The sequence below is a fragment of the Hetaerina americana genome, unplaced genomic scaffold (assembly GCF_022747635.1).
Source record: "Hetaerina americana unplaced genomic scaffold, ioHetAmer1.1.p SCAF_4, whole genome shotgun sequence".
Lineage (NCBI taxonomy): Eukaryota > Metazoa > Arthropoda > Insecta > Odonata > Calopterygidae > Hetaerina > Hetaerina americana.
The window spans coordinates 82,524,087-82,551,037 of record NW_027286985.1 but is presented as its reverse complement, the minus strand read 5'-3'; positions in this window follow the sequence as shown (position 1 = coordinate 82,551,037).

Below are 26,951 nucleotides of genomic sequence, written 5' to 3'. Positions count from 1 at the left end.
TTCTCTGTATCACTTCAGCAATTTTATTATTTATTTCGAATTTTTTTTATCTTATGCCCCACCTCATCGAACCCCTGAAGCGATTATCAAGTCACAATCCACAAAGGTAAAATACATCAACACTCGAGATGATTCCATCGCATATTTGGTTTGATCAAATAAAATAAAAAGGTTTTTAACAGATGCTATCCCCCGGAATGGTAATATGGTAGCAATTTCAACACACGCGCAAAGCACGTATAGTTTTGAATCTTAATGAGATTCATTAGATGCCATTTATATTCATAAGGTAAGATCTGGTGCTTTCCCGGCGTATCTGCTTCATGAATTTTTCTCGGGTCCACCGGGTCAGGGGTTCCATATTGGCCGACGTTTCGATGCACGAGTCGAGCGTCGAAACGTCAGCGAATATGGAACCCCTGACCCGGTGGAAGACCCGCGAAAACTTCATGAAGCATTTATATTCATACTACAGTTCGAAATCTTCTTCCGTCCCCAAATCACAGCCAAGTGGACCTACGGTGATATCCTTTCCCTATTTCGCGATGACCTTCCGCTGTTGATTCATTCGATTTCTCTGATAGTGTCATACAAGTAATTATCAGAGAATTAGCGGATAGACCACGTCACATACATGCATATGCTACACTTTCACCCCTACGGCGTTGATTTTTGCCAGGAGAGGTCAACTTTTGCGGTGGAACCTGGGGCAGTGAGGGAGGATGCGATAAATTTCTCCTTGCCTAAGGACCAACCAAGAGAGAAAGATCTAAGGATAAAACGATAGATGAAAAGGTCACACAGCGCCCACGCAGCTTCTGTTCTCGGTGAAGCGGCTACGAAAGCGACTGACCCCATTCAAAGCAGCGGTGTCTCGTTAAAGAGACTTCTGGGGTAGGAAAGAGTGGACCATATCTAATATCTTCCACTACTGAGAGAAATGAGCCGAGCGATGGATCATGGAAAATCTTAGGAATCGGTCAATGTCACGTTCGGCGACGGAGTAGGCCGGGCTTCCGCGGTAGTCATCACGCATAGTGATCCTTTCACAGATGAAGGAGACGGCATAAAACAGGTCAGTAGCTGGAATAGGGACGTGATATTTTAGGACAGGAAGCGATTATATTTTAAACGAGAAATTAAGTAATGATACGCGGTTCGAAACGTCTGAAGGAGACGGAAAGATTGCGTTGGATACTCAAGTGAGACATAAGGAGTAGATCGGAGTGGATGTGAGGAAAGTTAACGTGGAATGGTGTGATGCTAAAGAGAAAACTGGGATATGGTGAGCGGCTAAGAGGAAGAAAGTGACAGAATCAATCTAACAAATGTATCCCTAATCCAAGCGTTCAGTCACATGGAGGAGGAAAATTTAGTTAGCGTAAGTGAGTAACTTGAAAAAATAATGAAAACGTGCCAGGAAGTAAACATCATGAAACAGGATGGTAACCCGCTGACGTATTAAGATGGAGATGGGATTTATGTGGACGTTGCATGAATGAAAGGTGCATATTTTAGTTTAAAAAATATTTATTCTGAAGGTAAACAAACAATATATTTGAGCAGAAGAGAGTGATTTAAATAATAACTCGCAAGCACAGCTATACGTGGAATCTTCATTAAGGTATATACTAGTACCGATAAAATGATAAGTTTGATAAGGATTTGAAGTAACTCATCAATTTGCATGCCTACTAATGAGATAGTACTAACTCAGATCGAGACTCCTTGATTATTAAATGTTCAATAAAACTCAAAACAATGAGATTTAGGTGAGTGCAAAAGTTCAATAGCAATATAAGTTAAAAAATAAAAATAAGGTATAAACTATAAATCGTTTTCAAATATTCAGATTAGAAAATTATGATTATTAAAAAGGAACTGTTGAGGATAAAAAATACATCCTTAAAAATCAGTAAGCAAAAGTGCAGAAGAAATAATACCAAGGGTAAATAAGAAACTATTAAAAGACATTCGATTGAAGAAGAGGATATTAGGAGAATAGAAGGAGGAGGAAAATTGATTAGGGTGAACACAGTCGGAAAAGAGCACAGAATCAACCAATAAACTCATCCTAGGAAAGAACAGGCTGCTAATATGGAGAAATTTTAGGGGGAGGGGGAGTGGCCGTGTTTGCAATGTAATTGAAGGTATTATTTTGAGGTAAAAAATAAATAAAATTAGGGGGAATTGCGGAAATTCATTAGTTGTAAATAAATATGTCTTAGAACGAAAATACAAATCGTGGTATGATCATTTGTTAAAGGTATTGGGTGAGTAAGGGTAAATATACTCTGGGGACATGGCATAATTGAAGTTGAGTTCGATCCAAAAGTGCTATATACTGAGAGAGAAAAAGTTTAGGGAAAAGGTGACCAGCAGGTAACCATCCCCGCTAAATATTCAGAAGTATTTTGCGGGGATGGGAGGAAGAGTTTTGTTAATAAGTATACATCATATCATTTGAGGGAAAATCTTGCGTTTCTACGACATTTGCCAGATAATTTAATCCACAGTAGCGGAAACGGATGTTAGAAATAGCTGCATGTAGAACCTAACCGTTGAAGAAAGAGGCTGTGAATAAATGGATAGGCTTTTTATGATTGGATGTGGAGAAAAGCTCGGGAGAGAGGAAAAACAAGGTCGGCTTACTTGGTGGAAGAGAGGAAGTTTGAGGGAGGAATACATGCTTTGATATTATAAAAATAATACTATTGAATCGAAATTAAGAGGTGAAGGACGTTGTTTATTCACGGATTGAAGGATGGATACATGGTAAACGAGGAATGCGAAGAATAAAAATATGGTTTTTGCTTTTATGAGATGGACTGGAAACTAGTAGAACCAGATGAAAAAAACATTCTTCTTGTTACTGGATGAATCCCAAATCTTCCTTGGTCGGGCACTTTGTACCACCATCTCCCATTACTTCCTGTCTCCTGCTTTATCTTCAATAAATCCACTATCTCTCATATAATGTTTTACTTAATTCATTCAGGTATCTCTTAGTCAACTTCTAATTATGCCACATTGAGCACTTATCACTCTTTGTCCTACCTAGTTTTCATTGTGTCTCAGCATACGGCCATACCACCGAAGTTTATTTTCCCTTGAATTTCTCAGTCATAGGGTGCAGTTTGCATACTTCCTCTTATAAACTCATTTCTTATTCTGTCCCATTCACTAACTCTTCCGATCCATTGTAAGATATGCACTTAATTTGCAAGGAGTGGTTTTTTGTGGCTAGTTTTAGTCGACCAGCATTGAATTGAGGTGGGGGAAAAGAGGGGGAAGTAAAATAAAATAGAGGAAGGAAAAATTGTTTACGTGTTTCTTTAGCACCTCTCGACGATGCGTAAGAGTTTCCAGGAATCGTCCAAAACATACCCCTTAACGCTAGGCTGCACATGACGGATTGAGCGGGTGTCTCAGCCGACGAGTACGTATTCTTAGGAGGGTCGCAGAAGAGACGGAGGTGGGTGGGTGTGGTGATTCACCACCCCCTACCTCAAATTTGTCCGAGCTGGGAAACGCGTTCTCTAGCTTTACGAGCTAGAATGAGCCAAAAACCATTAAATCTCGACCAAAATGTAACTTTTTGCTTTTTCTTAATTCTGAAATTTATCTTGTCGAAATTGCCAACAGTCAGTGAAACACGTCCGATAATTAGTAACATTGCAAAAATATTTTTACACCAACTACGTTTCGTGGAGATGGAACAGCCTTGGAACCAGACATAAGGAAAATATTTTGGAGGATACGCTCAATAATTGGTGGGTTTAATTTATCTCTTCCATCTGCGACAGAAATAAAACAAGAGTGGGTTCTGAATATTGTTTGCATTAATGACTTTCTTAATTAGTTCCAGTTAGATAAATGCAAATGCCTTTTTTTAACTCATTCAGCTAATTTCCTTTAGTCCATTGAACACCTAGACGTCATCTACGTGGAAATCTTGCGCAATTATCATTCTACCGAAGAAATAGAAAGGAAAACTAGTCTATTCGCTACATTCCTGATTGAATTTTTTTCCAGCGCTCTTAAAGTTTTAGCAAATCCTCTGCCAACAGAAGGTTGTGAGTCAAAGTGCTGAGGTGCTGAACAGCCTTAAAAAGCAAAGATTATATTATATCATATTCTATGTATGTATAGATAAATATAAATGGGGTCGCGGTAGTCCAGGGTGTAGAGCCCTGGACTACCAACCGGATGACCCGGGTTCGACTTCCGGGCAAGCCTCTCTGGGTACCTGTAGCTCTACCCAAGCTATGTGATTTTTCGGGTACCAGATCTTCCTGGGAAACCATAACCGGCATATGAAAAGGAACTGGCGCCCCTACCCTGATGTGTGAATTTATTTGTGTGGACTTAGTATTGGGTGAACTCTATCATCACCTACCAAACCGACCTTCGGGTTGATTACTGTGTTTATGGTTTATATGTATATATATATATATATATATATATATATATATATATATATATTGATGACCAAGCTTTAGTTTGTCCGTCAGCCAAGGGGCTGCAAGCATTGCTGAGTGAATTGGAAATTCAGTGCGACAGGTATGGGATGAGAATCAATATTAATAAAACAAAGGTTATGCGATTTTCTAGAAAGAAAAAGGCCAAGCTTAACATTAAAATAGGAGGGCAAAAACTAGAGCAGGTAGAACAGTTTACGTATCTCGGTAATGTTTTGGACCAACACGGTCAAAGTAGTAGGGACGTAAGGAGAAGAATTGCGCTAGGCAAAGAGGCTTTCACAAGGAGGAGGGAGTTGATGACAGGGACTTTGAGTAAGGATGTTAAGAAAAGACTCGTAAAAACTTTGATATGGAGCGTAGCTATGTACGGTGCGGAAACGTGGTCATTGAAGCAGGAGGATAGACGTAGATTGGAGGCTTTTGAAATGTGGGTGTGGAGAAGAATGGAGAATGTGAAATGGACAGAGAAGAGAACAAATGAGGAAGTACTTGGTATGGTGGGCGAAGAGAGGGGTTTGTTGGGAGCAATCCTATGGAAGCAGAAAAAGTGGATGAAGGGGGTGTTGACCGGCAGTGGGATGTTGAAGACTGTGATAGAGGGTAGAATGTTGGGCAAAAGAGGAAAGGGAAGGAACAGGATAGTGATGTTGGATGGGATGAAGGGAGGAAGAAAGTACTCAGAGATGAAGAGGGACCTGATATAGAGTAGGATGATGGATTTTGTGTTTTGTTAGGAGTAATAAAATATTTGTTTGGTAGTTGTGTCCATCCAAAAACCTACCTTAACCGGTAGATTACCTTAAAAAATATATATGTATGTATATATATATATATATATATACTGTAAAATAATAATGCGAGCAATTGTGAAAGCGCCTCTCATAAGGGTGGACGAGTTCATAAAACTTCAACGAAATCGACCAAGTTGTTAGCTCACTCTAGATGATTGTTTGTGCAATTTGGTTTTTCAATACTTGCATGTGGTCTTCATCTTTTCATTATCCCTCAATCAATAATGAAGCCTTACTTTGAAACTCCATCCAAATTTCTTGTATGGTTTAATGTAAGATTCGACAAACGAGAGGTTTCGTTTATTGCCTCCATTTTTTTTAGGTCCATTAAACGTATCCAGCTTTTCCTGCCTTACTTCTTGTTTTCAGAAGAAGATGTATACAGAAGTGCTCAAAAATGCAGTACAGCTGATAAATGCGCGATCCTCTGTGGAAAAGCAACAAAAGGTGATATTGTTGTCAGGAAGTATACCAGATGCATCCGTCCACGCCAACTGCGAACACTTGTGATACACTTTTTCTTAGAAGATGGAGAATCAGCGATGCGTACGCTGGAAAGACGCGTCAGTTTTTAATTGTTTATTAATCCGATGAAATTAATATTACAAAAACGCCGAAAACGTTGGAAAATGTCCCTCCCGTGATTTTTCGTACACTGCTTGGAAACTGAAAGCGACTGTGACCCCTAGTATTTTAATTGCGCAAGTCACCAAGTTTGACTTTTTGACATATTTTCTAAATAGAAAAAGTCTTCAATCCTTGGAGTGGTCTAGCAAATCATTAAATGAAAAGGTTAATTTTAAATATTAGACTCTGGTAACCGCGCTCGCACCTCATTCTCTGCCTTCCTACCCTCACCTATCACCTCACCATTTCTGACCAATGAAATTCACTTGACTCACGCACCTTGACTCTTTTTTGTACCATCATCCTTCAAAAATAAATCTTCTTTTGTCAAGAAACACCAACGAATGAGTTTGCCTTATCTGCACTCCCTCACGCAGCGCACCTGCTTATCTTAAAACACTGCCCTTGTTTCTCGAGTCGTTTAAGGGCTCGCCTGAAAAACATTTTGACAGATGCTTGCAAAATCTTCATAATGTAAAACCGTCCATACACTGAAACCGCGATTGGTTTAGATTGTCAAAAGCCCTAGGGCTAATTACCATGGTTTTTTATTCAAATCTTGATATTTTGTGCAGAGGTAGTTCTCGGGCTGGACTGCGTGAGAGACATTTTTGGCTCAACGTTTCTCTCCCGTTGCAGGGAGCGTCTTCAGGAGCGTCTTCGCTCCTGAAGACGCTCCCTGCAACGGGAGAGAAACGTTGAGCCAAAAATGTCTCTCACGCAGTCCAGCCCGAGAACTACCTCTGCATCTCTCAACAGCTGCGAAAGCCTACGATCTTGATATTTTGTGTTTTGATTACTGATAATTTTGTTTTTTATCAAATTTCAAGGGTTGTAGAAAAACGTTTTAGCCATTAATTTGCTCCATTTCCGACTTTGACTTATGAGCTTTGGTACTGACTCCTCGTTCGAATAATTGCACTGGAATATATTATTAACCATTAAATATTTTCATTACAGATTACATCATTATGTTGGAAAGGATAATCTGACAGGTTGTAAGATAAATTTCATTTAATGAATTCCGGTAAATGTAAATACTTTTTTGTTTTTTGATATTCCAGCACGCTGAAAGCCACAACTACGGTGTGTGGCAGGGGGTAAATACACACCAGACTAATTTTGACCCGAATATGGCTTTAACGCGGTCGGATAATGTTATTGTAATCCCTTATCGTTCAAGGGAAAAATAGCATCTTAAATCCATCTATTCTACGCATAATTTCTCTAATTTTATTGATATTGTCTCTCCTGCGATTGGGGTAATAATACATTTTCAGCATCACTGCTAATGAGATATCCAACCAATTTATGCAAGAGATTTAATCTGCAATTTAACCTTCGCTCCGTGAATGATTCCCAGCCTAGCTGCTCGTATATATTTTGGATACGCTACTAAGTTTATCATAACAACGTTTTAAAAATCTAGCTCCTCGACGCTGCAAGCGATTCAATTCGGCAATTAATCCAAATTCGTGAGGACCCCATATACTTGCAGCATATTCTATATGTGGCCTAGCCAGCGAAAGAGTTAACAAGCCCCGCTCCCAGGACGACATCGGACTAATGTCAGAAACTCGTGGTGAGTGTCCTTGTAAAGCAATTGATCCAGTACCATATCCCAAGGATGTGAAAATGAAAGTAAAATGGAAAAACATTGTAGTTCAATTATGCGGAAGAGAATCTGAAGGCAGTTGCTGCGCCACGAGGGAAGAAACTACTAGTAGAGCAAGTAGAACTCATAGAGTAAATGGAACAATTCATCTAACTACTTTGGATACTGCTGCTGGAAGGAAGCAATGGACATCAAGGGCAGGAATGCTCAACCTAAGCAAGCGCCAATCCGCATCAATATATCTATATTCATTTACATGATACCCCGCAAGCAATCACAAGGGCGCATGGTGGGGTCACTTGGTCACTAGTCTTTCATTCCATATATATATATATATATATATATATATATATATATATATATATATATATATATATATATATATAAATTTTTTATATATTTCAAGCTCACTTGAAGAAGGCCTCTGAGAGGGCCGAAAGCTCGAACAATTTACCGTGTTAGTGTCCTTTTAAATGTTGCTATTCTATTTGTGTTCTATTCTATTGTGCCGTCTCATTATTTGCTGTTCGTGTGAGTGTTTCCGTATAATCGTATATGTATATATATATATATATATATATATATATATATATATATATATATATATATATATATATATATATATATACACCGCTCCTGCATGTGTGAGTATGTATGTGCATACATGTCAATACACATCATGCAATTGCAATTATGGATATGCTATAGTGAATTCTTAAATTTTTAAGTAGGGTAATAGGTAAAAACAAGCATAAACCCTGTATGGATGCTATTTCTGGTTCATTAAATACCTAATATCAATGATTTTTCCGATAAATGTATTGGCAGAGGTAATCGAAAGACATAAACATTATGTAATGAGTCACATGTACATGTTGGAGTAAGTTCTGAATAAAGTTGGTCACTCGGAGACTATATTCATAATTCTAAGTTTATTGCCGTACCTCTAAGGTGCCTTCAGGAGTTATTTCATCGAAACCTTTAAATAGGCTTCTCGAAATTTTATTCTGGTGGAAACTTGGACGAGAGGTCGTCACGCTGTAATATGCGTCTTGGGTGGGGGGAGGGTAAATGGCCCTTGATCAATGAAGTCATTTCCGGGTCCACGACCGCTTCCTGCGAGTTGAAAAAGGGACGAGTCGTGTGACCGATGAGAAAGGGGGAGGAAAGGGCGCTGAGTGAAACCCGGTGGCATTGGCCTTTACCCTTCCGACACGAGGGGGGAGGATGGCACCAGGGAGTCTCGCGGTGTCGGCTGGTGTCACATCTCGACATCTCTGCCAGGGCGACGAGACCGTGCCTTCGAATCCACGAACTAATGTCATTCCAAGAAATTTATGAGAGCGTTTCGCGGAGAATCAAAAGAGAGACGATCAAAGGAGGACCGCCTCTGGACGCGGCAATAGTCGGCTCTCCTTTCATGCGTCAGAAAGTGTGGGACTCCGCTGGCCTCCCCACTTCGGGGTTATTTCTTAGAATGAAGCAAGGAAAGTAAATATCGCATCACACAGCGGCCTCTCACAACAAAACAGAGCATTCTCGTGGAGAGAAATATGTGCAACACGTTTGGGTCACAATGACAGTCATACAAAATAGATAAGTAGAGTTTATGACGGCAAATTTAGCACGGGTCTAACTGACACCGATAGGGTCATTTTACGCCTATACAACCTGAATTAGGCTTAAATTTTTTTCTGAACAAAGAGGGAACCAAATAATAATCCGGCCCTTAAGGTTTGAGGTATGTCTCGGATTGAAAGGAATTACACAAATGTCCAACTAATGTTATGAATATTTAAAGGTATTATATCTAAAATAATAGTCAAATCTATGACAAGTTCCGCGGATGGTGGTCCCAAATGGCAAGGTGTCGTCTTAAATAAATTAAGATGGAAGGGGGTGGAGTTGAGGGAAAAGAAAGCATCTAGGGGGGTTTACACCGACCGGTCACGAAGGAGTCACGCAGGGGCGGAGCCGAGGAATCCCGTAGCGGGGTCATGGGTGATCTTGCCCGCAATGCAGCGGATTATGACCCCGAGCACTTCGTCATGTACTCTTACATGCTGGGCATGGGAGGAAAAGGGAGCGAGGGATGGATGCCCTGATGTCAAGTACCTTGCCCATTGGTCTACCTATCACTTTATCGGCAACTTGTGAGACTCAGCCCGCTCGGGTATGAAGTACGGGCGAGTGGATGAGGACATATAAACATTTCCAAATAGTCAAACCGATAATTTACGGAGAGCCACTGTTAAAACCTTTATCTAAAATTATATGTTCACAAATAATAAATTCCAAAATTATCCCAAATTACTCAATCAGATTCTGTATCAGATCATTCTTCTTCTTCTTCAATGACGAGATGAAAATGGTGTTGGGCTAAAACCACTCTTCCCTTCCCTTCCTCCTACCTCTCACAGAGAAGATATTAGGAACATCTTTGGTGTTATATAGTCATAATTACATTTATAAGACTTGAAATCTCATTTAAGTGTATTTTTAGTGAACTAAGTGATTTATAGATTACATCATAGGGCCCCAAAATTTCGATTTTTATTTTTGGTTTTGGTGGTGGGTTTCATTTCCCTGTTAATAAGTTGTCTTTTGAGCTGAAAATAGGAAAGGTATCTCCTGCAGGCCATAATGAGGTTTCTTTTCTCAATCCGTTAGTGAGAACGGTATAACCTTTTCATCAGCTGTTGAGCCACGGTGAAATATGGCGCTCGTGAATGAATGGATTGGCGAAGGGTCTTCGTCGCGATCTCCTGGGAAATCATTCTCAAAAGTATTTTCCGATGAGGAGAGTGTTTTACTAAAACCAGTATGCGAGTATATATATATATATATTTTTTTTTTAATTTTATTTTTTTTTAAATATATATATATACACACACACTCGCGTGCGTGTACTACGTGTACTACATACATATATATGCGAGTGTATGTATATATATATATATATATATATATATATATATATATATATATATCTGAAACACGAATATTTGGAAGTCCCAGTAAGTAAAGTTTGATCAAATGCTCGATCCAAAGAGGGTAGGTAAAATATTTAAAAATGAATAATCGAGTATTTTACTCCACTTTTGATGCGTTTTAATATGGATCCGGAGGTTTACGTAATAAAACGAAACAAGCCATCAAGAAGGAGGTCTCACCTCAAAAAATAAATAAATCTTTGTCTTGAAGGAAAAGAAAGTAAGCGAAATAGGTGGCATTAAGCAAATGGGGAATCTATAAGTGGATGTATATTCTTTGGCATCTTTTTCGGTTGATTTCAAACCAAACTACAGTTTGCTTCTCACTCTGCTCCTTCCCTACTACCTATCGGAGACAGGTAGCAGGGAAAAAAGCAGACCACCTTTCCTTTGAGAAATAAATCTCACAATCGAGTGAAAGCCACTGGCATATGTGTATCGGAATCTATCGCCAGGGGGGCATCTAAAATCATCCAGCGTACCAACACTGAGAGGCGGCCACTTGCATTAGCCATTCAACTCGCACAGAGGTCAGACAACAAAGAATGTGAAAGCGCGTTGGTCTACATATCTAATTCAAATCGACATATACGTTCACCGATATACAAACCCACAAACGCGACGTCTTAATTTAGCTTAATTCAGTTCGAAAAAGCATCGCTGGTGGTAACGCCTATTCCATGCAAGAAGTCCACCATAGCACAAAAATCCGTCATAATGATTTTAAGAAATGTACTATCGGACAAGTATCATAGATTTTGAATCGGTTGAATCATAGTGACACAAACTTCATGCTATCGAAGCGATCGATTTTTCAATAAAATTCTCAGGGGAGTTAAAAAAATGCGTAACAAACCCGAAGGTTTGTTTGACACATAAGGGAGACCCTCTAACGCTTTGGAGAAACTGTGGCACGTTTCTTAAAGCTACAAGTCTTAAAGCTACTTAGAAATTAATGGTAGAAACCTTTTACTTGCCTACTTTACGTATACAGCGTGAAAAACCATTCCTTAGCATTTACAGTTGTATTCAGAGGGCGTTAAAATCTACTTGTATGCCTTCAGAATCAGAACCCCTTGCTTGTTTAGTTACATTACGTTTGATGGAACATGAAAACAGCCATCGAAGATAGACCTAATATATACCTAATGTTCCTAAGCTGCAGTTAACAGGTTAGAGAAAATTTTGGTTTTTCTGAAGACTTGATTGGACGCTTCAAGCGTAATGCAGCGTCCGTCCGGTTATTAGGGTGGGCACGGATTTGGAGGGAATTGAGGGCCACCAATTCCTGGGAATGAAAACGAGGAGAGATTTACGGATTCGAGGCGAGCCTTCAGAAGTAACGTCTTTGAATGCGCAAAGGAGAAGAAAATCCCCTCCCTTCTTCTCTTCCGTCTCACCCTCCTCTTCTCCACACCCTTCTGACCAATATAACCACGGTACGAGGGCTCCAGGTTGTTTTTTCATTCCGTTACTAAGTATTGCATTAGCTAATTTCCGTTACAAGTTTCACCCAGCGTGATATTCTTTATGAAATTAATAATGGTTCCCATGTACTTAAGTGAAAGAATCTGAACAAAAAACATTTTTCTTGTACTTGCAGGGGATTAAGCCAAAAACAGACAGTTTCCATTTGTCTTCTCGCACAAAAATACGCTAGAAATATCCACTTTTACCAGCTTCATCATGGGTGCATTTTTATTAATGCAATATGAAATATTTTACATACTTTAAATTATGGATGCAAATTGTATAAAATTATTTCATGGAGCTCGCTCCTTCATACTTGTGTAATGCGAAAAGGAAAAAAAGTTTTTATCCCACATACAAGTATATATTTGTACATACAAGCGCATATTTGTTTATCTATTTCAGTTGTTACCTGTTTAAATACCGTGTATCGTTTACTGCACAGAACCGATTTGAGTATACTCTAATTTCTGTGGAATCGATTCTAAAAGATCCAAAATATCCCCGTAAAATATCCCTTCGGGAGATATCCAAAGATCGCAGGCAGAAAGATGGTGGTAGATCATTTTGTTTGAAAGTGGAATACTGAGGACTGTGACAGAGGGGAGGGCATTAGGCAAGCGAGGAATAGGATAGTTGATTGGTTGTTAGACGGAATGAAGGGAGGAAGGAAATATGTGGAATTTACGTACAGTTTCTTGTAGCGTGGGGCGTCAGGTTTTGTCCTGTTAGGCGAGGCTAAAAGTAGTAAGAGTTTCAAGTTTGTGTCCATTCATAAACCTACCTTTAACGGTAGACCATCAAATAAATAGTTAAATCATTGGAATCGGTATACTGCTGTATCTAACCAAGAGCCAGTATGAAATACGCCGATTTTTCTGATCATCAAAGAACACCTATTTAAGTGCCATACTAAAGTACACCTATTATATAACAAAGAGTGAAGTGGGATAAAAAATGGGTGATCGTGATAATTGTGAAATTTCTAAATATTCCATGGATCCAAATGGACAACTATGAAGTGGATATGTTTTCCAAAACATCTCGCCCTTATTAGACCATGCCTTAACCCCAAAATGAATTTCGCCCACCTCCCGGGACACACATCTGAAGAATGGGTGAATTCTTCTCGGGTCTTCCACCGGGTCAATGTCTCCATAGCTGCCGACGTTTCGATTCCCGACTCGGTCATCGTCATCAGGGCTTCTGATTGCAATCAGAAGCCCTGGAGCCCTATGGAGACATTGACCCGGTGGAAGACCCGAGAAGAATTCACCCAACTCATACGCCGTAAAGCACCAGATCTTTCATCTGAAGAATCTTACCTCGTACCTAACCATTCCCCTTCCTTTTCCCACCCCAGCAAGTGTCTGGATGTGGCCACCACGTTGGCCTACCCTGATTTCTATCAACTGGCTCTCACGGCCCCCTACAGCCCTTTCCCACCCCAATCCATCTTATTTACTTTTCGCAGTCCTAACTCTGTCCCTCCCTTCCCTCCTCCTCCCTATCCCGCCCGTATATTACCAGTATTACCCTAATAGTCCTTCTTTACCCATGACCATGCCAAAATATGTTGAGGCGTGCCGAATAAATAAACTCGTGGAAGACGGTTATTTCAGCATGATTTTTTCCATTGCTTTCCTTCCATTTTTCTATAGCACTAAAAATCATTAAGGCAAATGCAAGTATAATAGTGCGCCCGGCAATTAAAATCTGACTATAATTTAGTGCAAACGTATGTACGATCATTTTTCTTCAATCTGCAATGCTTAGTATAAAATCAAATATTGACATAAAATTATCGGTAATATCGAAAATACATAAAACAACGACAAGAAACGAACCGGGGGGAATACGATGTTGAATCATACCAACACGTATCGCCCATCCCTACTCGTGGCACTGCGCAGGGATGTCTGTCATCGTCGTACGTTCTACATCGTCGTGGATGATTCCATAGTCGCAGCCATGCTATTTATAAACCACAGTCTTCGACCCGACACACATGCCTTGTCCAAGACATAGCCATTAGGCGGTTGAAATCCTTTTTTCGATGTAGGGGGCAGTCTCCTTTCGCTGAGTAATCCCCCGCGGTTTCTCAAAACGTTTTGATACTTTGAAAAAAAGTTGAGTTTGGGTTTAGCTAAGCTTCAGATCGACTGGGTTGGAAAGAGCAATGAGAAAACCAAGTTAACATAAATGCTCTTTATTTTTAAACGACACTGATCATTCATGTTTGCCGGCAGCACAGAAGAAGCATCAATTTTAGCGTCTCATTAATGGTGAAAGGCGAGGCCACAGTGAGATGATGAGAAAATCGATTGCTGAAGCGATCGATTAGAGCAAATCATTTTTATCTCGCAAAATTCGAGGCTGCAACAGAAGGAAACAACGCGCACGACAGATTGAACTAACTGAATGGCAGCCGTCGAAATTGCTGGATGTTGGGGGGTTTGAAGGCGCAGGACAAATAAACTTTGCGGGGAAAGCATTGAGTATCCGCGTCAATTTGTGAGAACGCGTTTCATGGGGTCAGGAGAATTGCAAGCAGGAGAGAAATGTGAAATGTGGCGCTAAGAGATTCAAAATCACTCTTCAAATGGTCCTTGGGAAGATGCAAAGAACTGTTTTCCACCCATTTCGAAGCCGGGTGGCGTTCGAAAACCCGTCTACTGTAAGGGTACTCATGGTTTAGGAATTAGATATGTATAGTGGAAACACAGGAGTTTAGAGGAATCTTGTGTAAGGTTTATTATTGCATTGCTTCAGCAGCTACTGTTTACGAAGAGGGGATTTTAAGAACCTTTGATCACCAAAAGAACACACTGTCCAGGCGATCGCTAATGCAACTGTCGCTTCAGAATTATCCAAGCATTTATCAACCTACATTGTGAAAGAGTTTTGAAATACAAAAGTATATTTTATTTTTATGTCGGTATTCTAATACTATTTAAATGCTTTAAAAAAGTTGCATTTCATGGTAATGTGATTTTTTTCACACTTGACCAGTTATAGACCCTGGGAATGGGCAGTCCTCAGCTTCTTCTCGCTCATTTTCGAGAAGCCTATTCGAACTCAAGAGAAATTCAAACTGCTAATATAAGAATTTATCTTGCTGATATGTAAATCTAGGGTTTTCACCCAAAAATACCAGAAATTTAGATATTTTTTTCCTATAACTACGTTAAATTTCATTTAGATACCGCGAATTCAGATCATACCTGACGTCAATAGCGCTACAGGACCACACATTTACGTTTTCTGTGCACCACTATTATCGGATGTTGGAACAACGTATTAGTTGGGATTGGGCTGGAGATCGGAGTAGGGCAAGGATCGGTATAGGAGTAGAGTGGCAACTACCGTGACTCTATTTCGTAAAACTGTCTTAAGACAATTATCGACAGGTTATTCTGCCTTCTTTGACCCGTGCTTCTCTTTTCGTTTGTTCATAACTTTTCCCCATTCCTTGACAACAGTCTGATGCCTTCTCCGTCTTTTTTCAATCTTTTTATCTGAGATTTGTCATAATAAACATGTCGTTACCAATATGTTTCCTATCTATGTGGTTTTATTTTTTTGATACAATTTACCTACACATTTCTTCTCTAGTTCTCCTTGACACTTCTTCATTTCTCATTTTGTACATTTATTTTCTCTATTTTCCCCAAAAGCTGTGTTTTAAATTTTGTGGTTCTCGTTTTTTTTCTTCTTTATGGCCGGTCTCCCTGCTCTATTCAAAACCACTCCAAATAAAATATTTCACGAACTTTTTTTCTCAATTTAAGCGGTATTCGCTGTTAAAAATTCTTTAAAATTTCCAAACACGGACTTTATTATCATATTCAGCCTCAAATTTCCTCTGTGCATTCCTCGCATTTCTATCCCCCAGCCATTAATTTCTCCACGATGTTCTAGTCACCTTCAACCAAAGTGGGAAGAAGAAGGGTTTCTGCGACAGTGGCGGTAATCTGTCATGATGCCAATTCCAAAGGTGGGGAAGGAAAAAAAGGATCTCGGCAATTCCTGCCCTCTTATCGTAAACACACTATATACCCGACTAGTTGCCACTGTAAACTCAGAGAGGGGATGCTGGTGGATCGCCGGCTAGTTTGGTGCCCAGAGGCGAAACTTCATTTCACACACTCAATATGGTTGTCAGCGCAGTAGACTGACAATTGATTATTTTTTCAACATTTTATGAAACCTTTCTTATGCGGCAGCTTGTAATGGCCGCCTTTGTTTAGATTCATAAAAGACAAGGGGCAGACAATTGTGGTAGAGTGTATCCCAACACCTTTCCATTGCAATTCCTGGGTACTAAAAATAGTTTCCCATTCAGGTTTCTTTTCTTCTATATATATATATATATATATATATATATATATATATATATATATATATATATATATATATATATGAGAGCCTCTCAATCTTTTTCAAGCTTTTTCATAAATTTTTTAACAATATTTCCTTTCGTTCCAAATTCACCTCCTACTGAAACAACTATTTCCATTACCCCTTGTGATTCCACCGCGTTGCCTGTTGTCGCTGACAGATCGTCGGAATATTTATCTTCGCATTTTCTACTCTCCAATCATCACGCATATTTTCCTTTATAAAGCTCTTTCTACACGGTTTTAGCGCATGTATTTTCTAGCAAACTAACAAAACGAGTGATGACACAGCGTCTCCCTTCTAATGACAATGCAATGCTTTCTGTTTGCTCAAAACGGTTCTTAATGAAAGCGGAAGCTTTTGTTTTCATTCTGTTTCTTCACTCAATCAAGTCCTTCTGAAGCATTCGACGAGTATTCAATTTGAGGTCCAACCAACGCGAAACATCACCTCTCCTCAACTTTTTCATTAAAAAGCGAGAAAAAAAGGGATGGAGGGGGATAACCAGGAGTGCAAGAAAGTTTTTTTCCGATATCTCATGTAAGTTTGAAGATATAGGCACTGATGATGGAACGTTATGAGTGGAGAGATCCTGAGCAGGCCAACACAATAGGTAGCGAGATAATCAAGACGGGTTCACAGAAAGTCAAGCAATATTTAGGGCCGTATTCTACAGTATTTACGCTCTTTCTTCATCCCCCTCCAGTGGGGAGTTTGGACGAACGGGGAGTCATCCCTCCTCAGTCTAATTTCATTTCTTTAACGCCCCTTTTTCTGCTACACAACGAACAGGAAAATTTTACGTGATCTGAAATATTCTCATACATACCCTTGACGCATAACCTGACATTTCATCACGTTTTTATCCACATCTACATAATAACCCGCAAGACGCCGCAAGGGCGTGTGGCGGGGGGTTTTAGGTCAACACCCGTAAAAGAGAACAAAACCACATGCAAAATCAACACATACATAACGTGAAAGCTAGAATTTCAGAAGTAGAAAGACGAAATTCCACTACCAGATGGACATGCAACATTCAACGGTCTCCTCCCATAGGTAACAGGTAGGGAACGTGACCAAACGCCGCAGGTGGTGGGAGGTTTCCCCCACGGAGAGGGATGATGGGAGGAAGTGGGTACTTAAAAACAGAAAAAGCAAAGTAAACATTGCTGTAAAGAGCACTACATTATTTAAAGGCATTCAAATGAGGTCATGAAGAAAGAAAAGGTTTTGGCAACAAAACACACGAGGTTAGTGCGCAGCATAGCGTATAAACTTCATCCAATTGTTTTTCATGTATATCCACTTTCTAATGCTTACCTCTTTTTCGAACTCAAGACAACTACGATTGTAATTTTTCGGTAATTTGAGATCACAGCAATAAAAAATAATTAATGACACATTATTAATTACCCAAATGGATGGTGATCTAACAACGTCTGTCGCTCGCCCTCCTTGGTGCTCTCAGGGTAATTTTTATATGTAGTGAACACTAAGTTTATGCCACCTAACTAATCTACAGATTTATTTATTATAGAAATAAATTTGACACTATTTTCACAGTGAGGCAAAGGTGTGTATTTGTGACGGTGTGCATCTTTTGGTGTGTCCTCGTAAGGAGGCATTGGGGAATGGAATTGTCTTGACATTCCCCACCGTGTCCATTTCTTCCTGGCTATGGAGGAGACGTGTCTGGACGACCTCCCTCTTTCCCCGATTTCTTTTACGCTCTCCGTAGGTCTATTCTCGTATTAGGAGAGGATATATATTTTTCAAGAACAAAGTAGCCGGATTTCTTCGCGAGGCAGGTATACACATAATGTGCAGAGGGCGTTGTGTATTTCGCCAAGGCCTCGCGCGCAAATCTTCCGTCTCGGGGTCAAGTCACTCCTCCGAGGTCGACGACTAACGAGAGTCGGAGAGCGCCTAAAAATATTTTAAGTTTCCACTTTCTGGTTTATTATAGATTCTCTACTAGCGGGTGGGAGAAAGGCCGTTGAAATTTTAACGGCACCTGAGAACCAACTTTCTTGAATCCAGGGGCGTATCCAATGGGGGGGGGGGGCGGTCATGGGGGCCATGCCCCTCCAACCCCTTGGGGATTATTTATGGCTTTAATAAAATTGGAAATGAATGTTATCCAAATGGTCGAAACTAATTTTAAATAACTGCTATCCCCTGATGATAGACTTATCTACTGAGAGGTGCGTCGTGATGTATAAATAAATGCGATTGGTATAAAATGCAACATCGATTTTCAAGTTTCTTCGCAGAAGCCAAAGTTCTCATATTATTTTGTGCACATATGAAAGCTCCTCCACATCTTAGAAGATTTTTTAGATCGGCTACTGTTTGAAACAAGTTGAAAACGTTACCTTTTCGGCGCCGTCTCCAAACCTATAGGGGTGCATTGATGCCCGTAACGGTCGCTCAATGTACTCCTCAGTACTTACTTCCATAGCCGCTTCCCAATCTGAAAACTGCAGGTGACGTAACTCTCTTTACTCTTTCCTATTCCATGCTGTAACTTATATACCGAATCATTGATCCCCTTTCTCAGAAACACATCTTAATTTTCCCAGAATTAATGTATACTTTGTCCTCCCTTATCTTCTTCTCTACAAGCTATCTTCTCTTCTTCTTCCTTCCATTACGAACCCTACGAATCATGATGCTCTTCATAGGTTATTTCACTGTCTAATTCATCCGTGTTTCTCGTTCGCATTGTACTCGTACTCCAAAACTGACGGTAGTTCCAATCAAGGTTTCCGTCTTCTTTTGATTTCCTGTTTTTACACTTCTTTTTGCATAAATTTTTTTTTTATCCACTTGATTTTAAATTTTTTTATCCACTTGATTGTTAGTATTCGTCTCCATAGCTCCGCGTTTGTATCTCTGCTAGCATTTACCTTCCTTCTGCTTCACCACTTTTCCACCTTAATGGTTCTTTTACCGTGCCTCCTTCCATATAAATATCGTTAACATTGTGATATCTTGTATACTAACGCTGTTTCCTCCAACACACACAACTCTTGGGGATAAAAACTGCATGAGTGAGGGCAGGGAACCTATTTGCCGTTTAAATAAGTGGACGCGGCAGAGTGTCATAAAAGACCCCGGGATGGTTTCCGGCTGTCCAAGGGAAAACAAACAGGTAGAAGTTGGAGCGTGGCGAGGCTCGTTTGTTTTTCGTTGAGGACGACCGCGCTGCTGGGTGGGTATCTCGGGTCTCGTCCCGAGAGACCGAGGGAAAGGACGATTGAGTCGATTTCCACGGTCGTCGAGCCAGCATACCGCTTGATTCTAGAGAGAGGTTGTCGGATATATTTCAATTCAAGTGGTTCAGCGTTCCACCAATTTTTCTTCAGCTCTTCAATTTGTGCATCTAAAGCTACATAATGCCTGGCAATTCGCCGCAAGGAGGTGGAGCGGAGATGGGGGGGGGGGGGTGTTATGGCACCAGGCATTCATGCATAAATATGAAACATACACAAATATGAATATAAGTGGGCTCAAATATATAAACAGACATACACATACATAAAACGTACATGAGAATGTACATCCTACAATAAGGGTTGTGTTCGAACACATATAAATATACGTTATGAATTCAGCTTTTTGATATGAGGGTAAAAAAGAAACTTAACACTTCCACAATAAAGATTTAATAATTCACGTCCATAGTTTCGATGATGATGCGCAGCATCGAACCCATGGTCGTGAAATATTAAACCTTTATTGTGGAAGTGTTAAGTTTCTTTTTACCCTAATAATGAAGGAATTCCACAAAGTTACAACCTGAAACTGGTATATTTATCAGCTTTTTGAATTAAAAATTTATTAGAAATTGGGTTCGAATTTGCGATGATTGCGTATCGTATGGGGGAAGAACGTATACTCCATTCTGTCTGTGACGATGTCTGTATCGATCATTCTCGGTGGTTTAATCACCGATATTTAATTTGATGTCATAATAATCCTCTCAGTGTCGCAAGAAAACTCATGTGTCTTGTACCTTTCTAAAAGTCTTGCCTGCTCACTTAGTTAATCAAGGGGCTGCCCACCTAATTCCTACACCCTGCACGTCACGCTCTCTTCTCGCAACAGTTTCCCAAAATTCAAGTGGCTGTGCTCCCAGCTTCTATCAATCCATTTACATTTTTCCCCATTAATCCAAAACAATTTCGAATATTGCCAAAATAAACCTAATCAACGCTTCTATTCTACTTTATCTTTGCATTTTTCAACAACTTATCCATTGAAACCTAGTTTTTTTAAGGCAGACATGCATATTTTTCTGATGCGATTGATCCAGGAAGTGTTTAAAGAAATTTCAACCATGAAGAATGTTTTATGAGAGATTGATTTTGACACTCTTTTTATTGTTCTTATTATTATTTCTCTTGTATTTTTTAACTCTTGTCCAGAATTAAAATCAACTCAATGGGGTATTATTTGTTTTACTCTCACAATAAACCAGTTTATTTTCCCTTTTTCCGTCATTTTTAAGCATAGTCAATTCCATCCTATTTTAGTTATGAATGTGAGCTTTTCATTCAATTTTTAAACTCATAATTATGGAAGCTGAAGGCTCTTTTTGGACTACGTGGAGAGAAAATTAAGCTAGTGGATTGAACGACTTCAACTAATTTATGTACTTAATTAGTAGCATAGAATGGGATGGATGAAGTGAGATAGGCTGAGATTAAGTTCAGAGAGACTCAAGCTAGTAAGGCGCTTATGATGAGACGATGATACAGTTACTGTTGTGACAAAACTCATAGATGGCGCTGCCAAAGTCGATGGCAGAAAAGTAAACTACACGTACGCGTAAAAACAATCGTGTAGGCTTTGGTAGCGTATGATTCAGAAGCGTGAACCTTTAAAAAAAACGGAGAATGATCATCATCATTAAGGGTTGTCAATCCGAGTACTGATTTCCAGCTCTCCCAAACAGTATACTAATCTCCCACATTATTCTGTTCCCCGTTAATGTCTTCATTCCAACAGTTTTTTTAGCGCCAAAATTTCCCACCATCAGTATTTATTGTTTCATATCTGATCCTCTATGATTCCAGTCCATCATTTATCCTTGTACAAATACGAGGGTCATCCGGAAAGTAGTACCCGTTCGTGAAATAAAGACACAAAAGTAAATATTAACAAACATAAAAAATTTTATTTGAAAGAGGATACTTTAAACTAATTCTCAACATAATCTCCAAGCAAATTAAGGCATTTGTCATAACGTGTGACAAGTTTCTGTATTCCTGCTGCATAGTCCTTCGCCGCCAGCTCATTGAGATACGCGAGGGACCCATCTTGCACAAATTTTTGCATAATGCAGATGGTGTTTAACAATTTCATGAACAATTGTTCGAGAAACATTGGGAAAATGCTCACAGATGTCATCAATTGTGACGCGCCGATCGTTCCTCACGAATTCGTCAACTGAGCTCACCAGTTGGTCTTTAATGACAGACGGTCTCCCCGAACGCTCATCGTCGTGTGTGTTCCCCCTCCCTATGTTGAAGTTGCGACACCACCGCCGAACAGACGACTCGTCCATTACATTGTCTCCATACACCTCCTTTAATTGGCGATGAATATCACATGGGCGAACGTTTCTTGCATTGAGGAATTTAATCACTGCCCTCACTTCACAACTGGCGGCGTTCTCAATTTTTTTAAACATTGTAAACAATCACAGAAATAACACAGGCAATGCTAGCGTCACGCAACTTGGCTCAGAGAAGGCAGACAAGCCACTGAAGCTATCTGACCTCGTCCAGCGGCTACTCGCGTCGTCAGCACTTCATGCGGCACGAACGGGTACTACTTTCCGGATGACCCTCGTAAATAATCATTAATTTCCAAGGAAGCATACCATTCCACTATTCTTTGTGCCTTTGACTGTACATTAGGTTAGATAACTTTGGCGTGACCTTAATCCGAAAGAGGGGCAGACCCGAAACGTGTGAACGTGACATAATGTGTGGTCACGTCCATCATACTTCACGACTCGCACGTGATCTTATGGAATGCTACAATCTGAGTTCACGTTAATATTTACAAGTTCATGCTTGTCACCTCGTTCTCTGTATCGACGTTAAGCATTAGAAGAAATGTTTTTAGGTCCACCAAAGGAAAACAATGTATTCCTTAGTCGCATGGTTGAAATTTGCTCCATAGCTAAAATTGCCCCGAAGACGAAACTTTTAAATTCATGGAAAGAAAACAAAACCAGTCATGCCATGAAATTACAATATTAAATATAAATATTCACTGCGAAAAGAATGAATTTCTGTAAAATGCAGAGATTACACCACGTAAGATCCTAGGAAGTTAATTTTAGTTAAATTAAAACAAGCATTCGAAACCACATATCTTGACCTCTGAATCCATCCCTCAGTCCCCAGAAAATGGTTATCTTTTTCATTTTTATCATTAAATAGATTTTGTTACGTAAGATATTTCTTCATTATTGGATAGGTTCTTTTCTGCGCTACTAATAGATTGGTTTTCTTTTTTAAGCCCGTGTTCCCGATTGTATTTTTCTTAATTTCAGACGGTCCTTCCGTTTCACCTAAAGCTGAATTAATGACCCCGAATGACTTATGGCAGGAGCCATAATCACTTTTTCAAAGGTATTTCTCCTTTAAGGGAAGTATAGTTGTGACTGACCGACTTATTTTTTTGGTGACACTACTAACGTATGCCAATTCTCTCTAGCATATTTATTGTGTGTTATATTTGTTTTGTTTCTGATTTGTTCGTTTGATAGTGTTGCTGGACTTTTTTTTGATAAGCGAAAGATATTTACGTGCAACTAACTTATTCTGCCGAAACTCAAAACTTCTATCGGTGACGTGTTGTCAACTTTGAAGGGTGAACTTCAAAAGCTAAGGTTAGGTTTCGATAATGTGTCTTTGGATTATTTAAAATAAGTAATGAGGGAATCTATTATTAAATTGCTCTCTGTTGAAAATAGTCAATGTTATCATCAACCGCATACTTAATTGGTGTATTGGACAAAAAATACATTGAAAAATATGCAGATGATAAACTTAAAAGAAATGTAGGATCAAATAAACCAATATTTTAACAAACGCAACGGTGACTACAAATAACGATCATAATATCAACCTTCTTTCCACTTGAAAAATATATTCATCTCCCTGCAGAAAAAAATGTATTCTTTAATATCGGAATTCATTTGCTTGTTATTAAGTAGGTTTTCGTAACTTCCTTACGCATATAAGTTTGTATGCCCATTCATTTTTGAGTTAAGTATCGGTAAAGCAAATGGTATCACCTGCAAAGCCTATGGTAAACCCAAAATTAAAAAAGCAGAAGATTTAAGTAACATAATATGCGTATGTAATCAATGTATTATTCTGAAGATACACTCCCAATAGTTTTATGACATAGATATGCATATCTCTTCCTGTATTCCATTACATTTAGTTTAAACCAGTCTACAAACTACCGGCAAGCTGAATGGCCAGAAAAACATGACTTCATCGTTTTATTCAAATGATATCCTATATATTGCTGTTTTTTTATTTCCTGAAGAAGTTCTTGGAGTATTAAATACCTTTAGATGTTCTGGTGCCGTATTTATTTTATGGACTGTTAAAGGTTGACTGACTTGGAAACACTCGGAGTATTTCCATCCTTAAACATGGGATCATCAGTATTGATTTAGAATATTGGTTGGAAAGTAGGAATTTATCTTTGTACAAAAATAAATGAATATTGGTTTCAGGTGCCAATCCAAAAGGTATGCTGTATGTTTCAGTGTATCGAGTTTCTTAAAAATTGACAGTTTTTTTATGTTTTACGTCATTTATTGCAGTAATTGTAGCAATATATACTTTTCTGATACGTAGACACAGATTGCTCAGCGGAAGACGCGCATAGTATTGATGCGGAAATTATTTTAAATGTTTAAATGTCACCTACGCAAGAGACTCATAAAAGACCGATTTAAATGTTAGTTATGATGAAATTTGTTGTCTCAGGCGTAACTTTGTGGAATTTGCATAACATATTGAAATGTAATGAAATAATTGACTTTGTAATTCCACACACTTTATTTAAAAACACGACCCGGGTTCGAAACCCAGGTCGAAACCTGGGTCGTGTTTTTAAATAAAGTGTGTGGAATTACAAAGTCAATTATTTCATTACATTTCAATATGTTAGTTATGATTTTATTCCATTTTAAGGAAAATCTCACAGAGATGCGTTTGGATCGACAGAAGTAAATGAAATCTGTTGGTTGTAGGATATCGCCTCTCTATATATTAGATATATATATATATTATATATCCTCTGTATATACAAACCATTCATTTCATTTGAATACTACGATCAGTCCGAAGAACAAAAGAGCAATCTTTTGTTAAAGTAAAACAGCATTTATTGGAATAATAAAAAAGGTTGTGTGGTGATGATTGTGGATGGTTTCCTCGTTAGGGAACAGCAATCGTGATGTTTCCCGCAGATTTACTGCTTGTAATGTGAAATTCGTATCAGTAAAATAGAGGTAGCTATTTTCACAATGGCATCCCCTTTATTCATAACACTTATGGGTTAATAGGATGTGCGCTTAAGGGTTATAAGACGAATGGAACCACTTCTTGTATTTGAAATAAATGTATAGGACATGATGTTGTTTCATTTGATGGCGTTGATTTAGCAGATTTAGAGACGCTTTACAAGGCAGTCTGTACCTAAGCTTGATTGCGGCGGAGGGTAATGACACGCATGTTAATCGATTAAATGTAAAACGATTCCATGCCCGTTATTTTGCTCGGGTTCGTATAAATGCTTCTTTATTCAAATAATTGCAATTGCGCCAAACTAATCTCGGGTTAACGACGAGATGGACGGATGATTTGAGAAATTTATAAGAGAAATTTCGAATTAACGCGACCACGGAGAAAGGGTAATGAATAATAACACCGTTAAGTGCCATGAATGATTGGGTTGTTTTATAAGAGATTTTATAAAGGAAATGATAAGATCATTTGATGCACTAAACACTAAATGACAGCGTGCAAAATTTTTTATAGTTAGTTAAGAAAAAAGTCTTGTCTCGACTTCAAGCATAAATTCACTGTGTTATAGCATGGGGATGACTTCAACTAAACAATTGTTTCTTTCGCGAATAATAAGAGGCTGAGAAGTGTAGTACGTGAAATAACCCAAAGGTACGTATTGGGTGTGCAACATATGAATATTGAGCTGTCTGAGAAGTAAACAGATGGAGAAAGTGGTTAATCCGGAAGAACGAAGGGTTAGAGCAAATGAGAATAACGGCTGACAATGCAAAATAAAATGAGGTTAGAAATGACAGAATTGCATTTTTGAGATCAAATTATATGGGTATCAAACTCGATTGGAAAATTTATTAGATATTCGAGTTATTCTTATGAAATCTTCAAACGAGTGGATATTTAAAGCTGTTGGAATTGTGTTTGTTTGTGAAAAAGTCGATGGGTAGAGTGATATTTGATGTATGATGGAATGAATAACTGAAATTTTCCATGTGAGCAAGGCAAGGCTAAAGATTTGAGTAGGATGGTGCAGCCAGTGATTAAAAAGAGCAAAATATAATCAACTTGATATTAAAAAAGAGCAAAATTGACCGATTCCACTCTCTGCTTTTCGACATTCCAAACATGGATCAATTGGCAAACCACTGTCTAACAGGAACCAAACACCTTCTAAATACCTTAATGTTTAATATGTACATCGAATAATAGTAACTGATGAATTTCTTTCCAGCCACCTTACGCAAAATCGGCTTGTTTGCTTCCAAATACTTCCCCTTTATAATGCTCTAAACCCCATCAACGTCTCCACCTACCTTATAATAATGACCGAAAATATGTTGAGGTTACAACTGAGAATGATACTTCAATACTGAAACCTGGTTTTGAAATTTTTTTAAACGGATATTATGTTAATTTTGTCAAATGTTCATAATTTCCGCCCCGTGAAGTCCAAGTTGTCGATGTTTGATTATATAATTTACATAAGAGATTTTAACGAAAAAATACAATATGGGTATCATTGGCATCAAAAACAGTATATAATGGTTCTGAGGATATCTGCAGATCGGCCAGAGTTTGTGATAAATACGTAGAAAACCACGACGCTGAGAGTATTAGATGGGATGTCCAATGGGCCCTCATTACTTGACCAGTCAGTACAGGTCCTCTCGCGTTTCCGCCACTACTGCAATGTAATCTGCAAACCGGAGCATGTTGAGTTATTCTTCATTTACATTGACTCCTTTGATACCAAATTCTTGTATTTATTTTATTACCTCTTCCAGGTATACGTTGAATATTGCTGGCGAGAGGTTACATCCTTGTCGAACTGCTTTGTTTATTTTGGCTTCTATTTTTCTTCTATTTTTCATGTGCATGGTTGTTACCTGATTCTTATAGAGGTGCTGGATTATTCTCCTGTCGTTGTAGTCCATTCCAAGTGCTTCTAGTATCTTGAATATTTTATTCCAATCGACATTGCCGAAGGCCTTCTCCAAGTC